This window comes from Paralichthys olivaceus, chromosome 18, assembly GCF_024713975.1.
Source record: "Paralichthys olivaceus isolate ysfri-2021 chromosome 18, ASM2471397v2, whole genome shotgun sequence".
In the NCBI taxonomy this organism is placed as follows: Eukaryota; Metazoa; Chordata; class Actinopteri; order Pleuronectiformes; family Paralichthyidae; genus Paralichthys; species Paralichthys olivaceus.
The window spans coordinates 13,697,327-13,719,797 of NC_091110.1; the positions used below are offsets into that span (position 1 = coordinate 13,697,327).

The 22,471-nt window shown below is 41.6% G+C and overlaps 1 protein-coding gene across 8 annotated transcripts in view; it reads right to left on the minus strand.

The window, feature by feature from the left end:
• strbp (spermatid perinuclear RNA binding protein) overlaps positions 1-18,767 on the minus strand; it is a 73,770-nt gene extending 55,003 nt beyond the window's left edge. For 2 of the 8 annotated variants that reach the window (XM_020081935.2, XM_069513443.1), the window contains exon 1: positions 18,657-18,767. The gene's annotated coding sequence lies outside the window, so the exon portion shown is untranslated. Of the gene's footprint in view, positions 1-16,348; positions 16,488-16,650; positions 16,993-18,656 lie in introns of those variants that run through there. The other 6 variants (XM_020081937.2, XM_069513444.1, XM_069513440.1 and 3 more) reach the window with 5 other exon arrangements.
• Positions 18,768-22,471: the final 3,704 nt, after the last annotated feature.

Sequence of the window (22,471 nt, forward strand, 5' to 3'; positions counted from 1 at the left end):
ATAACTTAATAACACCAAATACTCGGCAGGTGAGGCAGGGCTTAAGATAGACATATGATATTTTATCGAGGTCTGGATATAATTCTACAAATGGCCGGTAGTCACCCACGGGCCTTGAGTTTGACATCTCTGCTCTAGGTCCTGCGCTCTCCCTCCTTCCACTCAACTAGAAAAGCAATTTAAGCTTATAAAGATGCAGCCATTGCAGAGTAATTTACTGCTTATTACTTCTCTTTATTCCCAGAAGCAAGTGTTCAGAGGAATCAAATGGCTTTTCCTTGTAAAAGAAATTATACTGTGACAGGTTCAATTGAATCATAAATTTTGAGTTGGAGAATAAATCACTTATCTTTTCTCCTAGAAAAACTGAGTATAGGCTTAAAGTGATCCGGGTTTAACGCAAGGAATATTACAGAGGATTTCTGATAAAGCTGCCACTGTAACACACGCGCACACAAAAGGACGTACTCACCTTTTATGCTGGGTTTGAAATAAAATCCCAAAACTTCTCTTAAGGCCACAAGTCCAATTAGAAAAGAATAGATTTCTATTGTGGAGGAAGATAGTGTAATGCTTTTTCAGCATTGTATCTTTCCACTATCGATCAAAGTGCTACTCTCCCCTTTGTTCAGCAGAAAAACTAAAGTAAAAACAATGCGTCTCTATGAAGCACTATATTGTGGTGCAGTACCCTTTTGCTTTTTATATAATTTCCATTAAGGCACAAGGACAGACAAGACCTCCTAATTCTGTTAGACTTTATTAAAGCAAAGCGTTCGGGTGGAGCACTGAGCCATGGATCTAATAACAGGTGATCTCAAAGCATGTGCACACTGTTCTGTTCTATACCAAATCACATGTGGATCCATGCGAGTCTGCAAAGTACAAACACACACACAAGCAAGCTTCAATGGTTGGTCATGCACTTGTATCTACAAAGACACCTCTGTTTCAAACATCACTAAAGGCCCACTCTATGTTATCCATACAGCTGCAGCAGCTGCTGCTGGTGGCAAGCACACACGTACGAGTAGGCGTTGGTCCCTTGCAATTACAAATGAGCCAATATTCAGTCCTGAACCTGGACTAAAAGTTTCGACACTAACCCTTTCTGCAGCAGAACACACATACACACACATATACATAGGACCCTAAGGATGGTGCAGTGCCTTTGAAACTAGTGTATGAGCGTAGGAGGTAAAACTCAGACAAACTGCGTGGAACTGCGAACAAAAGTTGACAAACTAAGGAAAGAAGGAAATTTCTATTCGAAGATATTTAAATGTGCAAGTAAATGATTCAGGTCGCCTCACAAGACGGTTTGAAACTGAAACCGCAGCTTGTCTATGTAAAGTTTGCATGTTCTCCTCATGCATGCAATTTTTTAGTAGGTGTGATTGTGAATTGTTGGCCCAGTGATATATTAAACCCTTCCTCTCACCCAGTGTCAGCTGGATTTGGCTCGAGCCCTAAGCTAGGATATAATAGATGGATAATGCATGGATATTTTGATAATCAATCAATAATTTTCTCCTGGCTCTTAAACATTTATTGGTTCCAGCTCCTCAATCATAAGGACTTGCTTTTTATCTTTGTCTTGTTTGATAATAAACTGAACAGTTTGTCCGACAAGCATCGTGAGGATATGTAGATATCATTTTCCCTCCTATTTTCTGATATTTATTTGGTCAAATGATTAAACAATTAATCAAGATACAAATCTGCTAATTAAATGTTGATTAAAAAATATGTTGCAGCCTTCATTTAATCATTCTTTTGTCTCAGTGCATCATTTGAAAAAAATAACATCGCTATCACAATTTTATAAAAAATGAAATAGTTCTGCAGAATTTCTGTGGCTCCAGCTCTATTCTCTAACTCAACTGTAAACCAGCAGAAGCAAGCGAAAATTGTGCCTGAGGGTTAGCCACAGAAGGCTGCATGTGAGAGTGAGATACTTTATACAAATTTGGATTTGTATAAAGTATCTTAGCAGATCATTCTGAACATTTTCTTGTGATACAGATTTCATGAAATCTGAAAAGCAAAGGTCGGAAAAAACAAACAGTTCTGACAAAGACACAAATCAGAATTCTCAATGACTCCAACATGTCGAGTTGAGGAGGTGTCTAAATGCAGAGTGTGATCATATGTTTGCCTTCCAGTGAAACATTGGGTGATTATATGGTGTTTTTTTACATCATGGCTTAACATCTCCCTGTGCAGTCTTTCATTCCAAGTATATGCATCCAATTGTCTTTTTGTCCCGGTTTATAGTCCGTGTTGCAGTGAGTAAATGTAGCGCTCACCCAGATCTATCACATCAGCCTGACAACTGACGGAGCGTTAAAGCAGAAAATGAAGAAGGCAGACAGGAGGGGCCGCTTGTGTTTCTCTCACCCACACTTCTATCAATGCACACGAGCACACAAACCCCAAATGAGAGAGAGCGACTAAGTCTTGCCCTAGGCTTCCTACAGTAGCTCTTAACAAATCCAAGTCTTGCCCAATCACTTCCCCACTCTCTCTGGGTTGCCATAGCAACTTGCCTGCCTCCTTGTCAGTACTTTGGGAAGGGTGAGACTTCAGTGTCAGAGTGTGTGTACGTGTGTGTGTGAGTGTGGTAACCCCACCAGATGGGGTCTTAACACTTCCTATCTGGCAAGCTTTCATTCACACCCTTACTGGACCTCCAGTGGGGAATGTGTGAGACGGTGGAGAGGTGAGTCGTGGTGAAATTGCTAGTGACCCCACACGTGTCATCCCACACAGAACTGAAACCATGTCTACAGAACAACAGTGTGAACTCTAAACGGTGGAGAGAAGGAACTGTGCTCCATCATCTGTGGACATTTTTTTTCTTTGATGCTCTTATTCATAACTCTCTGGTACAACTAGGGCTGAATATTATTTACCAGATACAGAACTGACAGTTTTTTATACCTTACTTCGGGAAATATTAACTTATATTAACTTGATAATTGAAATCAGACCAGACATTCGATGTCAGCTCTTATTGGTGTTTTATTTCCATACTAAGGTATAAGCTTCTTAAATGTGAGGATGAGTTGCTTCTCTTTGTATTTTAACTACATATTATAAATGAACGTGTTAAGGTTTTAAACAAGTGATTTAAAAAAACCTCACCTAAGACACAAGGAAATTGTAATGAGCATTTGTCTGGTAAATTTCAAGCACCAGAGTAATAAGTAAGTAATTATAGCTGTAGCCTTACTGCAAACACTATCTTGTATTTATTTTCAGGTGGATGTATTTACTGATTTGACTATGTGCACTGCTGTACTTTATGTCATTGTGTTTAATTGTTCTAATATAGTTTTTATTTTATTTTACTCTGTTCTATTTTTATTCTGTTCTTTTTACCTGTATTTATTCTGCACCTGTGCGTCCTGGGAGATTGTCTCCTTTGTCTTCTCCTACTTCTATAACAGGGCATATCACTGACTGATATGGAACTGTGTGTGTGTGTGTGTGTGTGTGTGTGTGTGTGTGTGTGCGTGTGTGTTTGTTTGCTCTCGCGTAGATGACAAGAATGATATAAACACTTGAGGATCAACATTTCTCTAAAACTCTCACCATCTGCCCGCCTGCGGACAAATATAAACACAGTCCCCTCTTACTCTGCGATTTCTTTATCTCCCTGCATCGCTCCACTTTTCTCCCTGTTCTCGCTCTCTGCCGCCCTGCCATCCATCATCATTAGGAAACGAATCGATCACCTGTCCACACCTGCAACCACTCTCTGTCCCTCTACTCTCTGGGGAGGAGAGGAGAGGAAAGGAAGTGCAGGGCAGAGGAGAGGAGAGCAGGGGAGGGGATGTTTACAAGTTCAGCTTTAAAAAATAGAGGAAAAAATCTGATTCTACTTCTGTTCTTTGTAATGTATATGTATATGGAGGGGACTGACAGTTTGGGGAAAATCAAACTATAAGCTGCTCTACATTTTTTCTCATTTATATCAATTACTATTTATTTACATACATATTATTCACCTCACAGCAAGAAAGTAACGAATCCTTGCTTTCTGTGTGGAGTGTGTATGATCTAAACGTGTCTGCATGGGGGGTTGGGGTTGAGTTAATTGGAGACTGGTGGTTTGTCTGTCTTGTGAAACGCTGGCCACCTGTCCAGGTTGTATCCTGCCCCTCGCCCAATGCCAGCTGAGATTGGCCCCAGCTCCCCCCCGCGGCTCTAAAAGGCCAAGTGGTAGATGATAAATGGATACTACTATAATTCCCACATTCACAAAAACCTCTGCACACGATCAATACATGAATCGATCAAATTTCAAAAACTACAACATGCGTACGTGTAATACAGCACACCCGCTCTAACTGGACCAAAAACTCCACAATTTTAACTATTGAATTTTTGTGAAGTTAGAAAACACAGCTCTTCCTCTCAAATGACTTTAACAGCTGCAGCACCAAATAAAATCAAGTTCCACATGGACAATATAATAATAACTGAGCTCTTAAAATAATAGTTATTCACTGTCTGTCAACGTACGTTTTAATGATTTGCTTTTTTTCCATGTTCACTCAGATTTTCCTCAAATTACTGTCAGCCTGTATCCTGAACCAAGCGGAGGATTGAGCTGATGAATCTTTACATCTCTACAGGAGCACAAATGATCAAAGCCTGCACAGAAATGAGGAGAAGAAGCGCAGGAAAGCGAGAGGGGAAAGGATGGGAGCAGCTAAGATGGAGGAAGAGAAGAGGGGAAGGAAGCATATGGATGAGAGGAGGACGAGCAGAGGACAAAGTATTGTCTCCTGTTAATATGTAAAAATAACTCTGTTGCTGCCTGGTGGAGGAGCTAACTGGGTCAGAGAATTCCCAGAGAGCAAGAGAGAGAGGGAGTGAGTGGAGAGAGAAGAGAAAGAGAGAAAGAGAAAGAGAGGGAGAGAGAGAGGTATCACATTGATTCAGTCTGTGGAATCAGTGTGAAGCAGAAGTCAGTCTCTCTCACCTCAGGCTGTGAAGGCTGAGAAGCATCTCATGTCCACGCCATGCGTCTGTTCATCCATCAATCAATCCTTCTAATGGTCCGTTCTTTCCACCCCACCCTCCCGAATATCTTCATCTCCCCCTTTCCTTTGTTTACACCCCCCTTCTTTCCTTCCTCTTCTAATAAACAAAGCCTCTGCTTCATTTCACACACTCTCTCTCTCTCGCTGAGGTCCTCTCTTGCATTCAGCCCTGGCTCTGTCTCCCCTTTCTGTCACTGTAAATACACTCTTCTTACATATCTCATTGCCCATACACAACTTAGTGAGTAATGCATTACCAGTCAGTCTATTAACCAAACACCATCTAATCACCCATCAATTTGACACATGTTGATTTAGAACGCCCTTCAGTGGAACACTCCGCTGAGGCCCAACAGTCCCTTTAAATTCAATCAAGCTGCACCTAATTGCACACACTTATATGTAATGTTGAAGAGAGTGAAAAACAAATTGCTGGATCCGCACCAAAAGTTAATCGGTTCTTTCCTGACACAAACCACATCAATCCACTAAGTTTCAAGGAAATCTGTCCAGTAGATTTTGTGTAATCTTGCTTAAAAAACAAACGGACAGGGGGAAACTGTGGTAACTAATACAATACAGATCCTGTTAAATATATATTTTAGTCACACGCTCTTTGCTTCCTCTTTTCTTTGGACTTACTTCCTTTTTTATTTATTCAAATGTTTTTGTATTATCACAACTCACCTTTTCTCTGATTATTTACCACTTTTTTGATTTCTCTCCAAACTTTGTCCCTTTCCTGTTCCATCAAATCTATCATATCTCATCTGGTACCTGTCTTTCATATGATAACTACTGTATGCACAGCACCTGGAAACAGATTAAATGTGAAGTGTAATACCACCTTTAAATAAATTTTAAAAATTCTGTAAAGGATACGGAGATCAACAATTGTACACATTTGAGTATTTTGTAAGAAATGAAATGCTGGAGCTCTTTCTAAATTTCCCTCTTGCAGGTTTTTAATCTACAAAATGTAATCCCATAAACCACATGTTTCATGGTCTACTGTGTTTCTGGGATTTCACTGTTGCCCCGGCCAACACTGCAGCTATAAGACTAAACCCATAAACCATACAATTTGTGCGGGTCAGCAGTTCTGAGAAGTAATTAGAATCTTTATTGATGAAGAATGCTGTAAGCATACTAACTATTATGCTGACTATTAATCAAGCTATTGTATGTTCTGCACTAGCTGCATGTGCATTAGCAACAACTATACATCTTAAAGACAAATTAATACTGGAGCATTAATGCAATGGGGAATTACCCACCTGTGTATTTACCTAGCATGTCAAAGAATAAATATGCTATAAGATTCACCTCTTTGTTCCATTTTATTTGCCACTTGTCTGCTGATCTTTTGTTCTTGTTTTAGGTGAGCTCATAAATTTAAATTATCAGGTGAAGTCATTATTATTTCAATCCCATTTAAAATGAAATGTGTTTTACCTGTTTACTTAAGTATTAATTTATGAAACACATCATTACAAAGTCTTCCTGACCCTTTTGCAGAAATATAATTATACATCAATTACACACTTCAGTATGAATTCATATACGTGACAACAGCATTCCAGCGTGTTTTAACATGTGCGAGAGCTAAATTTACTTAAAATTATTCCAGAGCTTAAAATGATTAAGGACACAAGGTCTAAATGGATTAACCTGCAGGGCTGGTCCAAAATGGGCAGGGCTGTTTCTTGGCTGGCTGACGGGGCAACAGAAATAGCCTGAGCTGACTGTGGCATATGTAAAGCTCTGCTGCAGTCCAACAGGGCTCCATGTATTTGCATCTGCAGTAAATCACCCTACACCGCTCTGTGTACTAGAGCGTACATGTGATGGTGACAGGGGTGGCACAGGGTGTTAGAACATTTACATCTGTATGGAAGAGACGAAAAGAAATATCTAACAGTATTTACTTGGTTCTCTCCCATTTTGAATGGTTGCAGTGGTACACTGCAGTCTTTTTAACGCAGGGCCCAAACACTAGATTTAGTGTATCCAATTGAAACATAAAACACAGCATTATCCTTGTCATCTGGGGGCCTTTAGCTGCAGGAACACTGTAGTGCAGTGTTTCTGCAGCAGATCTTTGACAGCAAACAGCCACTCAGGGTCACTGAGAGAAGGCATTATATAGTGAGGCTTCTGTGAGCCTTCTCTGTTTTTGTGAGAAGAAGAGGAAAACTGAAAAATGTTAGATTGTGTGTGAGCTTAGGTTATGACATTGAATGGAAGAGATAATAAAATATAAAATACAGCTAAGGTTTGTTAACATAAACTCAAGACTGTCACGTAAATGTCATTCTCAGGAATCTCATTCTCAATCTATGTTTATAATTGTCTTTCCTTAAAATGACCCATGTAAAAGAACAGAGTATATGATCAGCATCTTTTGAAAACAACCAATATATTAAAAACAAAAAATACAGATGCAGTAATAAGTCTATGTGTCTGTTAATGCATTTCAAACTGTTGGCTGCTGCTTAACTGCACTCGACATAATGCGGCTAATACAGTAGCAAACATAAAATCATGACTATAAGCTTCACTCAAAGGCGACAGTAGACCTGGCACTGCACCAGTAGTATGTCAATAAAGACCAGCGAAGTGCTGACATCTCCATAAAGCACACACCACAGGACAGGCTGCAGGTAGTTATACTTTTTACATGCACGTTTGACGAATCTTAACAAAAAATGAAAAACCTTTGGTATAAAAAACGTTGTCCCTCTAGCTTTCATCATCTGTCCATCATCACAAAATGCCAGACTGAGAAAAATTGGGGGTAAACTGGCTAAAATCCTGATTTGAGAAAATAGCCCTTGAAAAAGATGTTGAGGCCGAACCCAGCCTGTCTGTGCTGATCTCTTCTTCAAGCACATTTAATTTAATTTAGAAAATAACTCGCCCCTCAACTTTGCTAGTTGTTTGGGTCGGTCCATTACACTCAGCAGTAACACGCCTTGCTCTTTGGCATCCTGCAACAGACATGTCTCAGAGGAGATGATTCCCTCCCCGTCTGGTGGGCGCACAGCTCTGCCGGGGAAGGGAAGTAGTTTAGACTACCCATTTCCACACTTGGTATTTTGCTTCTGGCCCCTGACATATCCTGAAAGTCATTCGCTGCTTCTCTCTTTGTGGTCTCCGTCCTCTCCTCATCATTCAGCTACTTATCACAGAGAGACGATATAAAACCTGGCATGGATTACCAATTAGCATCGACCTGCATCGTTGCCCCCACCCCTTCCTTATTTATCGTCAACCAGGTGGAAATTTCACCACCTCCTCAACACAAAACATAATTTGAATGTAAAGGTGTTGATAGATTGCAATTTTGTTTGAGTTTCTGTTGTGTGGACACTCAACTAAATCCAGTTAAATTAAGAGTAGATTTGAATACAAAAGATTTAATGCTTAATTTAACTTATTCCAGCATCTTTTTCACCTGTATTCAGTAGCTATAAATAAATCATTGCCACACAAGATACAGAGACAAGAACAAATGCTTACAACTACAGTAAACACTAAAACAAACCAAAATAATCCTTCAATACACAGGATATATTTTAGATAAGGTGACACAACATGGCACATTAAAGTAGCCTGAGAAAGATGTGTGTACTAAAGTCTAAACTGTTTAGATGATGCCATAAACTTTGATGCTGCAGCAAGGAGAGGCAGACAAAAAAAAAAACCGCCAATAACATACACACATATTAATAACTGCCTGGCTTTAATAAAAAAAAATCTTGTTTGCCAGGCAGACAGTCATTACTCACTTGTGAAGTTCAGCACCATGGAGAGCAAACATCCATAACGAAATATAAAATACAGCAAACTTCTCCGGAGCTCAACAGCAAAACAAAAGAAACGCATCATTGTACACAGACTCACCAGCAGCTACTGTCGCTGTAGACGATCCACATGTTGATCAAACACTTTCAAAAATATATTGCACCCCCACATGATACTATTACATCATATCACTATGACATCAGTGTTTTCACAGAATACAATCATTCAGATGAAACCATGCCAATCCAACAGCCTCAGTATTTAGGTTCAGATCACTGATTTCATAACAATGTGTAGGTGTAACTGCAGTACAGTACTATCGGGCAGGACATGAACTTTTTCCACCTCTTTGTTATCAAGGGGCGTCACGATCACATTACCAAACACAAGCTTGTTGAAAATGCAGCACCAAATCGTATTATGTCTGTTTAGCAGCGTGACACTGACTGCTCTTTTTAGATGTAATCTTATTGATAATATTAATATAAGGTCCCCCCCATGCTTTATCAGACCTCATTTTTTTTAAGAGCTGAGTCTTCTTAACAGAGCCTGGCTGCTTGTTCCACAGACTGAACTGAAAACTGTCAGAGCTTCCTGCAAGAGCAGCTCACACCACAAGATCTTGACAAGACATCAGTTCAGTGTGGCTGAGTGTATGGGGCTGGGAATTGAGAGGGATGCAGCCCTGCTGGGAAAGACTCTTCAGCCTTCTTGAGGTGTCGTGTCTCTTACTCAATGAGTCATTTGTGAAGGAAGGTGCCCACTTGATAACCACAATGTCAGGCCCACACTCACTCAGCCTGAAAGCTTTGAAGAATAACTAGAGGAAGAGGTTCTTGTGACTGATGGTGCTGTAGAGCCTCATGCTAGTTTGCTATGGTGCTCATCTAGTCATCAGTTTTAAAGTGCTTTCACACGCCTTGTCTGGTTGAGACCTCAATCTACACTGACAATGGACAAAAATCTAGTCCGACCAGAATTGGTGGTCTCAGTCTGGATCAAAATAAACCATGGTTCGTTTCAGTGCAGCGTGAAAACACTTTATTTGGATAGTTTGGACTTTCAGACTAATTGCTCATCGCTCCGACGATATACAGTATAATATTTGAATGACGACAGAGTTCATTTTGCTGGTATTAATACCATATAGATATCACAGTGGCAATTTTCTCCATTCTAATAGAACGACTACTTCTTTCTTCTCAGGTGTGAAAACACCCTCATTTCTTATTTATGAATTCTCACTAATCCATCAGTTACATGTTTCAGTCAAGTCCCTTTCAGAGGCACAATCTGCATGTTCTAGCCAGCATGGCTGTTTTTCTGAGGGTTTTTTGTGCTGGCAAGAAAGTGTGTTTGGAGAGAGATGTTTCGAAGCTGCTGGGTTGTAGCTCTAATGAGATGGGGATGAAAAGCCAGTGTGTTGGATCAGCATAACATTTCTGTATTCCAATATAAGGTGGAGCCCACAGTAGCATGGGTATAACTCACACAACAAATAGAGAGCAGTAAATACAGTCCTCTTAAATGACTGCATATATACAGAGCTCTTCTTCTCAATATTATCACAAGAACAAGCCGCATGCTATGAGCTAGCAACCAAGACAGTTTAGACCAAACAGGCAGTGATATGGCTCATTGATTCAAGAACAAACATACAGATGCACACATGCAAAGACAATTTTGCAAACACATCTGTTGCTCTAGGATCCTTGCTTTACCTTTCACAACTATAAGCACACAAACAGACACACACAGACATAAGCAGCTGCCTGATTGGTGCCTCCGCATACGCAAGTCAGGCTGACACTGATATGTGTGTGCTGGAGTAAGATGATGATGTGGCTCCAGAAGATCTCAGGAGAAATGTGGTGAAGCTTCCCTGCAAGTGCTGCGTTTCTCTTACAGTGGTGTTTGTGTGTGTGTGTGTGTGTGTGTGTGTGTATGTTGCGTGTGTGTGTGTGTCACAGTAGAGCGTGCTGCTCTGTTGCATCCTCTGCTTTTTATCCCCATCCTCCCAGCAAGAACAACAAGCACGGGTGGATACGCCTCAGTAGCTTTGAGACATATGACACAAGTACAGTATATGTGTGTGTACATTACAGTAGTATCTCTGATTCTGTTGCACACAAACCGATCTTACTAGCACTTAATTTAATATCCGTTTACAATAAAGAATTAATTACATACATAACAACAATAAAATCGTTCCTGTTTTGCATGCACTGTAAGTTGGATCGTTTTCAGCCTTGACAAAGAGGTGAGGTAGATGTAACTGTAAATGCACTTTATTATACAATATGATTATTTCAATGACATGGAGCACTGAAGAGATGTGCTTTCTGTTTTAACAGTGATCCTGGGGTGTGTTGTGTGCAGAGGGGAGAGACCACAATCCCATAAATCCTACTTTACTAGATGAACGTCCTAATCAGATAAAGAAATCAGAGAGAACACACACAAAAACACAAACACACACACACACACACACACACAAACACACACACACACACACAAAGCATCTCTCTGATAATCTCCATTACCAATTACGGGGTGATATGCCACAGCTTAACATTAAAGCAGCAATTAATCTGCTAACACCGGTCAGTGGGTCATCGTAGTAGGAAAGAAAATATTGCTTGCAGGCACACATATGCACAGTCTAAGCAAAAGCATCATGGGAGATATTTTCTTTAATTGCATATTTTTTCCTTATTTCTCTGGAGATGCAATGCTGCTTTTTAATTATTAACAGTTATTGTATGAGTTGTCAAAACATTGGTGCAGACTTTATTTTATACAGTAGATTCTCATCAAAGCAGAACAAATGCATCCAGAGATCTGTTTCTCAAGATGTATGAGTGGATTCCATCCTAAACATTCCGCAACAGGGTCACTCCAATTTTTCACCTTTTATAATCCTCAGCTTTGCCTTTCTGCCTGCCATCAATCCATCAATATTTTGCACAGGCGGATTGAGCTGGATTATGTTTTTTCAAGGCATCAACCACAAATAGACAATACAAACCTACAACGAGAGCTGGAATTGTGTTTCATATTTATTAACAAAGAGCGAAGCCAACTGGCCTTCATCTGCTCGTCCTGATGTATTAATAAAAGAGATGAATGGAGAGACCAAACAATGACAGACGAAGCTCATAAACATCCTGTTTCATCTTGTGATGAACAAGCAGCCTTCAATTTGTATGAACTGCGAAAAAATTTATGTTACATGTTAATAAGTTCTAAAAACATGATTTGATTCTGTTAATCATTCATTCTATAGATCTGATTTATAGATCTGTGTGTGTGTGTGTGTGTGCGTCTGTACAAGGCAGAGAGGTGACACTCCGTGAGCCATAGTTGAGTGATAGAGCAGATGGGCCTCTCATATCTGTCAAGCTGAATCCATTCACTCCTTCTGTGCCTCACCATGAATGTGTGTGAGTGCATGTTATGATATTTCTGAAGCAAGTTAACACCTCGGTCTACAATATCTGGGTCTCGTTCTGCTGTATGTTCACTGTCTCCTCTTGTACTTAAATATTAAATACGTAGTATTATCAGTCTATTAAAATGAATCATAATTAGTGTAGAATAGCTGCAGTGGTAATGCTCACTACAAATTTAAACCCACCAATGCACTGAAGAGGCACATTCCTCACTCTTCTCACCTTCGTGCTCGTCACTATATCGTTCCTGGTAAATTCATCATCATCTCATTGGCGAATGAAATTAAAGACACAGACAGTGGACGTCTGCAAGTTTCTCTCTATAAAAACTGGATGTCCCTCACCCAATGATATTTTGTGTTGCCGAGTTGTCGAGATTCACGTGACTCAGATTTTGTAAAATTAATCCAATTTAACCAACACATTCAAACTTGTTTGTTATGTGTATTATGATCGTGCAGGACTTTGTGTGACATTCATCAGATCATTCACGGTTTTTGGATTTTTACTGTTAAGCAAAATTTAGATGAATATTTTTCTGGATTCTGTGTGAACCAACATTAAGAGGTTTACGATGCCATCTGGAGCATTTCCCTTGTAATAAAAAGTGTCAATATTTGATTTTCAAATGTTTGTGTAGAGCAAAGATGATAAAAACCCTGCAGCGTGTAATTTAAATTATTATCAAAGCGTATCATACATTAAACAGCTTTGTGTAAATTTACGATGGACCCTTTAAATTAAACTAAATGAGAGACAAATATTTTGTTATTTGCGTCTGTGTGCAATAATTCAATTTTCACTCAGATGCTACAAAGATATAGATTACTCCGTATAGATTTCACTACTGATCAATTCTAAATGCATCAACCCTCCTAATAAAATTACTGCAGCTAAAATAAGTTACAAAAGAACCTTCAAGGCTGCCTGCATAAGTGACAGTTAAAGGACAGGGCTTACTTTAAATCTTATTTTGAAATATCCATGTCCTTGAGGAAATTAACTCATCATACACAGTACATTAAGAAATTACAGCGCTATTGTGTTTTTGACTTGAGAATGCAAGCCATTCTTCCAGAGCTCACTATTATTTCAGTAAGTTCCCTAATGCGTCTTATGATGAAGGCTGCCTTTGTTTAACGCAGCCACACGAAGCCAAAGTTCAAGTTAAAAGCAACTCTGCAGGGACCAAACCTTGCAGAGTTCAGCTCAGGTTCACTGTTTGTGTGGACTGGAGTGGTGCAAGCTGAGGCGCAGGAAACCTTACATGGCCATCTCTCACACTCACTGCCTCTGTCTGTGTCACTGTCTGTCTCCCCCTTTTTCTCTCCCCCTTTCCCTCGCATCTCTTGTCTCTGTCTCTTTCCTGGATTCCACACTGAGGTGAAAGGAAACAGGAATTGCTGCAGAGGATTTTGGCAGCAGCACGTTTTTTCACCGCGATGAATCAGTCTTCCTCTTGTAATGCACACACACACACACACACACACACACACACACACACACACACACACACACACACACACACAGGTTTAATGCCTTTGTTCCTTAGCCAGTTTGGAAGATGTTTCCTCAAACATGTTTGTATGACAAAAGCCATTCTTGTTTCTGCAGTTGGAATGAAGGGGTGAGTGTGTGTGTGTGTGTGTGTGTGTGTGTGTGTGTGTGTGTGTGTGTGTCTAACAGCACAGTTGTAAATGAGATATGGTCATCTGGATGGATCTGAGTCAGCAGAGTGCAGATGGCTCCTTGAAAATTGCCAAGTGGAGGAATATTCAAAAGAGTGGTTCACTCCCCTGCTCCCTGCCCTTTGTTCAGTCTCTCCTGCACCACAGCACCACTGGGACTCTCCTCAACTCCCTGTTGTGCTCACTGGGACCTTGGCAGCCAGCTGCCGTATCAGCCAATTATGACAGCTTTTACTAAACCATACAGCCAATTGGATTAAGGCTACATTTCCCTGCCAGATGAGACTCCAAATGTGCTGCTGTGTGCTAGAATATGAGAAGTGGCGGCCAGACTCCTGTTTCGCTGATAGGCACAGGGCACCAGAATACACATACGCTGCAGAGGCAGTGGCTGGAGAGAGAGAGACATCCCAAGACTGCTACTGTGCGTCCTCGCTGACTGAGTGTGTGTTACTGAGATTTTAAACTGTTTAAAGCAAGAACAGAACATGAAGCGAAACAGAACCCAGGCAGCCAAGGAACCATGATGGTGCTCCAGGGGCAGATAAAACAGACACCAAAAACACACACACACACAAAGCTACACTAGGGAAGAGATGATAGCAGACCGGCAAGAAAAAGATGAGAAACTTAAGAATGAACAAATCAGAGACTATACGTTTTCATTTTTTAGAATAGAGCTGATAGGTTTCCTGAAGCGTCGTCTTCCTTTTTTCTTTAATTAAACATTTTGGGAGTCTTTCCTCTTCAGAATTGAGGATACATGGATGAAGGGTCTTGTAAACTGTACAGATTGCACAACCCTTTCAGACAGGCTAAATAAACAAAACTGAACTGGAAATAAACTAAGAAGTGTTCATTTGACCAAGTGTGGAGAAGTTCTCAACAATTTATCAGAACAATTTAAGAAAGATCTGTGATTTTTCTGGTTGCGGCAGTGATTCTATGCTGTCATTACACTGAGTCTGTGTTAGAGTGTGTTTGTCTTTCTCCTGCATGCTCCCTGTACCTCGTCTGTCTTTAATCTGGGTACCCGGGCCCAAAGAAGTTCCATTAGTGTAAATTAAATCAATTTCCAAATCCCCTGAAGCAATCGAAATTGACTGTAGGTGCTTCAATCTCCTGTTTGATATTAGGAGGAGCAAACTAAATATAGAGCAGTAAAAGATAGGTGTAGTTTCTCACAATGTCAAATTAGCATCAGATTACAAGATAGATAACCAAATAATGCACAATGTCAAGGGATAAAAACTGTCCATGTAAATGAAAATAGAAATAAAAAATAATAAATCCCATTAGAGGAGAATGCCTGAAGAATACTGAAAAGGACAAAACAGAATATGTTTTGTGATCGTACAACAGCATCTCAGTCTCTCTCCCTCCTTCTCATCCTCTTATTTTGTCGATATCGATAGAGTTCATTGCCAAGTCAGCAGTTATGAGAAAGAGTCTGGGTAAGTGCTCACAGGGGCCTGAAGCATACACAACTAAAATATAGAGACACACACACACACACTTTCTCATTGAGTCGTCCACGCGTAAGACAGCTCCAAGACGCTCAAATAAAGAAGCAATAACACACATACATACACACACACACACCAAAAACAAGGATGTAATAACTCAAGTCCAGTGCACAAGAGGAGCGTTATGTGGCTTCAAGAAGCTTAAAGAAGTCTGTGTTAAATCAATTCTAACCAGAAGGGTGAGGTATATAAGGGCAGGGCAGTGACACAAAGACACCCTACATGTCTAACTAACCGGGGCAGGTGTGGCTCAAGTGTTAGGCACTTTGAAAGACATAAACAGGGTTGAGCAGACCAAAATAACCCAAAGGCAAAGGGCCGGGGGACCACCAGGCATAAAGCAGCCATACAGGAGACCACAGCAGAGGGCAGACACACTTCAATTAGCCCGTCAGTCAGAAACAGAAAACAGAAACCTGCAATTCTGCTGCTTCAGCATCAAGATCTCACATGATCCAGAGCAGGCAGGCCTGAAGGGACCTTTGTACACTGAGGGGCTGATAATGACTGTTGTGATCCCTCAGCTGGAATGAGGCGTTTCTGCTGTTTCAATGTTTCACCGTAGCTCGTGTTGAGGTATGTCAACGAGCTGGTTCAGCAGGAAGCGAGAGGAGCAGCGTTTCCCCTGTCATTCACCGGATCACACGCACGGTGCAGAAACAAAGGCACGCGCGCTGATACTGAGGGAACGAGGCACGAGGATGAAACTGCTTCAAAACACTGGCTCGTGTGTGTGTGTGTGTGTGTGTATAAAGATATATTTGTAAGTGATCATTTAACGTGTGAGAGTGTGAGGGGATTGTTAGGCTTTAAAAACAGACCTCAGTGATGATATCTCACAGCTCCAATGCGGAAGTGGGTTATTAGACACCTGCTATGAAAGATGAGCTAAAAGATGATGAGTCTGCTCTCCTCGTCTCTTTCCTCTCGGGTTATTTCATTTTCACACCAACACGCTCTCTGTAAACCGGGAGGAACGTGGACGTTTAGTCACGTGTTAAAGTTCCTCTTTTACTTTATTTAAAAACGAAAGCAAAGAGGAAGAACTAACACGTTAAACTTCTGCCTCTGCGTGGAAATACAAGGAAAACCCACAGTTTCAATGTGACGTGAACAGACTTACTGCGTTTTGGTGGTTAAATGTCCGCCAGTGAAAACAAATCCATCCACACGACGGAACCAAAAAATCCGACAGGAGCCGGAGTGAGAGCTGTCACCGCCGCGTGAGCCGGAGTCACTGACTGTAGGTGCCCTGACAACCGGGACAGCGGAGCGCGAGGAGCGCGAGACGGTTCAGAGCAGAGAGAGCGCGAGGAGCCGCCTACTGGTCTGCACGAGACATGAGAGAGGGGGGTGGGGGTGGTGGAGAGGGAAGTCAGAGAGAGAGAGAGAAATTCAGAGGGGGGGGTGAGGAAAAGAGAGAGAGAAAAAGCGAGGGAGTGAGAGAGAGAAAAAGAGAGAGCGAGGGAGAGTGCATGCGCAGACAGGTCGGTTGGTTCTGGAGGAGTGTGGATGTAATAAGGCAGAAACCCACTGAAGGGGAAATTACACTTCATCATCATTATTTCATATTTTGTTTTTAAATGTGTTTTCACTTGATTCATCTCAATCAATCAATCAATCCAATTTATACTCATCTGCATTTCAAGTGTTGAACATGGCTCATAAAGCCACCCAGCCTTCCAATCCACATGGGACCTCGTGAGGCCAGAAGACAGAGTGGACAGTTTGTGACGCCTCTACATTTATATTCAAGTTAACGCCCTCTAATCACATGGGGAAATGATGTTTACAAACAAACTGGGCTCAGGTCTTATTCCAGCAGCGTATCATTAGCTCTGACATTTACCTACAACACGTCCACGAAGGGAGACAGGCGACTGGAGCTCTCGCACACACACATGACGATGTTATAGAGATGGCATCGTGTTGCTCTTGATTTATTTTGTGTAGTGGTGAAAAGTGAAGCCAAAATGTGTCAATCGCCACCTGGTGGCCGGCTGCAGTATACCTCCTCAACAAAGGTCGAAGTAGGCCGACACATTTTAGGTTGTTCTCATTAAACAGATGTTGGTGTTTCTGATAAGTTTAGTTATTGATGCTATAAACACAGACTGAAACATCCCCATTTTGCTCAGATTGACTCGTGATTGGTCGAGCACGTGTGGAGACGCGTTGTCCATCTTTATTTACAGTCAATGTTGGCCAGTGATAAATTTTTAATTTTTATGATTAGCTTTTTAACAAATGATTGTGTTCTATTACACAGTGATTTATTATTTGTAAGTACTGCAAGTATTGTATAAAAACATTTAGTCATTTATTAGTTGATCGTATCTGAATCTACAGCCTGGCTTGTACATAAATAAATATAGTGGAGTTAAAGGGACAGTATTTCCCTCCGGAGTGGAAAACAAGTACCTCAGTTTCTTTCTACTTTACATTCAACCACTGTTTTCAATCTCCATTTTTTTATTGTACTAGTTTTAACACAATCAGACATGTAGTTAAATAAGATGCCACAGGCTACCTTTAATTGCTGTAAGGGGGGTTAGAGGGAGCCTGCATGGTCTAACCTATATCCTCACCGTGACTTCTCCATCCAAGAGAAGCAGACAGCCTTATAAATAATTCAGCAATAAAAGCTTCTTGCCTGTGCTCGGCTGCAGGCTGCATGCAGCACCAAAAAGAAGAAGACCCCCACCCCCCTCTTCTCTCCCTCATCACACCATCACTCCATGCGGGCGTTACCAATTCAGACAAATCTCCAAGCAGAATAAAGTTCAATCAACATTCCTGTGTCGCGAAACGTCCGCTGAGCCAAACCAGCCGAGGGATTACACCAGGCTTCTGTCAACTATCAATAGACCGAGAGACGAAGGGGGGAGAGAGGGTGAGGGAGGGAAGGAGGAGCGGGTGAGTTTCAATGCGCAGACCGTGCACCAGCAGCCACCGAAGCCCGTGATGCTGCTCCGTCCTGTCCGGAGGACAGCAGGGGACCACCCGCAGGAGACGATGCGTTTCACCCAGAGCTCCAGAGCCCCGCATGTCCCCGCACACTGTCCGGACACAGCGCGGACAGAGAGAGAAAGGAAACAGAAAGAAAGAGGAGAAACATCAGCAGCTTACCTGAGATCTGCTGCCGTCACTCAGTGTCTGTGCCACCGATCTGTCCGAGCTGCTCACCGCTCAACGGGAATTTACACGACGGGGTTTGTTCACGTGGTCACGCTCGGTGATTCTAATTGGAGGAGCGGCTCGAGCCTCACGCTCCCGCTCGCACCTGTGCAGTGAGGCAGGTGCGGGAGGGGAGGAGTGTGTGTGTGTGTGTGTGTGTGTGTGTGTGTGTGTGTGTGTGTGTGTGTGTGTGTGTGTGTGTGTGTCAAAAATCAGATCAAAGCATCACACCTGAGTGTGAGTTTATCATTTGGCCTTTTCAGTCTAAAAGTCTAACCAGCATCGTAGAATACAAGCAAAAAGAAAAAGCAAATAAATAAACTTTACTGTAGCTACAGCTTTCTTATAAGTATGTTATTACTTCCATCCATAAGTTGATTAAATATCCAAGCTTGTACTTTTGGCTTCATTTCTGTATTTGAAAGAAAGCCTGAGCAAACGTTGCTGTTCATGACTAATGAAAACTTAGGTTTAGACTTAGATTAGGTAAACATAAGCTATTTGAATTCTCCAGAGGAAGGAAAGACTGTTTGAAAGAAAACCAGATATTTGTCTTTACTTAACTGGAATGGAAATGGATTGCCTGTGAGTGACCTTTGCATATTAGAGATATAGATTTGAAAATCAATCAAATGCATACTTAAGTTTTGAGAATGCATTGTGGTGAAAGCAATGAGGATGAAGCCACAGTCCTTACAGTATAAATATATATTTTATTAACACTTACTACCTTAAGTATAAACAGACTGCTGTTTCTTCTCATTCGAGGCCACTTCTGTTATTGTTGCTGTTGCATCCAACTTATCTTTTTGTTGGTAACAATTCATTGAATAAGATGATAATAATAACAGCATGTCAAATCTTTATTTTCTTGCCATTTTATTTATGGCAACATCCCATGTGACACTAAAAAACTGCACATTTACAAGTGGTGAATGCAGGTCTGTGGTAAAATGGCACTAACAAATGTTTCCTTAGAAGCGTCATAGTGTTTACCACCTGCTCCAATGCATACTTGATGATAAGGCAGGTGATGCCAGTGATAATAAAAGATCTTAATAGTTTTCCATGGATAGTAACTTTGGCCCAATCATTTCAGTTTTGAGTAACTTCTCTGAATACGATGTCACAGATGAAAGCAGTTTTATTTTGTAAACTAATGGTAAACACTTAGAAGCGGTGTTGTATAAATGTATATGCAGCATACATGTATTTACTGTAATTGTTGCATCTCAGCAAAAGGAACACAAAACTACACAATGGCGGCATATTTAGAATTTTTTTTTAAATAGCATAATTAGCCGAGGCTCAACAAGACAGCCTTAGAATAAAGCCCATAGCCCATTTCCACTTTAACATATGCACACCAGCATACCATACTCACAGCTATTCATCTACCTACTGAGGCCACAGCATAGTAGCAGTCAATGGTGCGGGAGTATTTTTAGATTTCATGTGGGTTGCAGATGCTGCTCTACTCAACCAGGTCACAGAAAACAGAACAGTGTTTTTCACTACAACGTTCGCTGTCTTTTACTTTCTTTTCCCCCCATCACCGTTTGCTTTCCAATATTTATCATCGACTTTTGCAGACAGAGATTGTGATCGTTATGACTGTAGCTGGTGGTATCATGGTGGAAATGTGGTCCTCTCCGTCTCTACCCAGATTTCTGTCGTCTTCTCTGGGCCTGGCAGATTAGGACAAAGACGCTCCGCTGACCTCCAGGCTGTTGGCAGTGATACATCTCTGTTTTGTCCCCCTGCTCGGTTTTTGGAACCAATTAGAGCATGTTTCAGTTTTTTAGGGCGAGTAAGGACATTTATAATTGACTATGAGAAAACTGACACAGTTGCAGCTCGAGCGACAATCATCCTGCAAGCTTGGAAGACAATCCCCTGTATGCTACACCTTGATGTAGATTATTATGGCATTAATAATCGTGTTAAGTGTTAGCTTCACTTTTCACCATGTTTTCAGTGTGAAGGAGGAAGGGGTGGGGGTTCCCTTGGTTTTTTGGAGTCAGGGAGTGGAGAGTTATTATCAAGGAGAACAAAAGCCAAAAGAGCAGAGAACAGAGCAATCTTCCCCTCCTCCTTTCTCTCTCTTCTCTATCCCTTCCTCCATCCGCCCCCGTCGTCTCCTCCTCCCCTCCACACACCAACACAATCGGCTGCCATCTGACACCCCTGAAAGGAGTTCTTTTTTAGAAGTTGTCTTCTGAAACACACACCACACACACACAAGTGGAGGCAGAGCTCTTTTACGTTGTAGCTCTTATTCTTGGTCCAAGGCGGAGATCGGGGCCAAGTGGCACAGAGAGCAACAGACGGAGGGACAGACAGATCGACTGACACACACACACACCCTTACTGTGTGTTACTCAGGCCCATGTGCACATATAGAAAGAAGGTTGAGGGGTGTGTTGGTGTAATATGGGTCGCAGCGTGTGTGTATTATTTGATTTGGTGTGATGCCACCTGGCTGTCTGACCAGAAGCAGGACATGGAGTGTGTGTGTGTGTTTGTTTGGGTGAGTGTGTGTGTGTGTGTCTTGCTGGGCCGGACAGAACTCCAGATGGTGCTGCCAGCGTGACGTGGGCATACGAGCAAGGTGGACTCACGCACATGGACGCACGTCAGAGAGACAGGGTTTCCAGACGGAAGTTCAATAAAAACTAATTGATCATACATCACCAGCCTTACTTCTTCCTCTCTACACACAAAGACTCCTCCGTACAGTTTTTCTTTCTTTGATTCGCCTCCTTGCTTATTCGCACCGATGATTATGCAGCACACGGTTCTAATTTCTCCTCTAATTAAAAAGTTTCCTTAATACATCACGGAGGAGATGACATGTCAGTGTCAACAAAGGAATAATCAATCTGTTTAAGTGTCTATAAACGAATGCCATTCAACACACTACAATGCCGGTGTCAAACAGGTGATGTGGAGTCTTGTGTTTCAACATGGAGGGAATATCAAGATCATTTCGTCCTAATTGAAGCTCACGATACACAGAAACATTTTTCTATTTGCACACACGTAAACACAAACATGCAGTTGCACGGGACACACTTGCAAGGGGGCTGTGGCTGAGCAGCTGTCAGGGGAGTGGACGACATCTCTATTGTTGGGGTGTGATGGATGAGGTGGCAGCTTTGAATGCAGCAGCTCTGTGCTGGACTACATGACGTGAAGGGGGAAAATGTTTCCTCTGCACACATTGTGTATGTTCATTATTGCCGCCAACGGAAAAAGATGTTTTCGAGGCTGGCGTTTCCAACGATGATGTCTTCTCTGGTCCCATGAAAGGTGAAGACAGGAACAGTCAAATTAGGATCAAGCAGAATGTGGAGACGATGACATGACACCCTCACAACGCAGGTGTTGTAGGAAGGAGATTAATTTACTTTGAGAGCATTGATGCCGTTTGGAAGAAGTGCTTCATACCTCTTCACACACGCACAAACAAACACACACACAGAGAATCCCAAACACACAAATTGTAGGGGGAGGGTAAATAAACCTGTCACGTGAACATCTGTTGTCAGTGACAGGTGATGGGAAGGTGAGACCACACTTTTGCCCCCATCCAAATATCACAAACACACACACACATACACACACACACACACACACACACACACACACACACTCACACACTGTAGCTGTCAGACTTGATGTCAGTCTGCTCCAGTGGTGACAGTGTGACACGCACACATCAAAATAGTTGACACATGGCATTGGCCATAACTCTCCTGGATCTT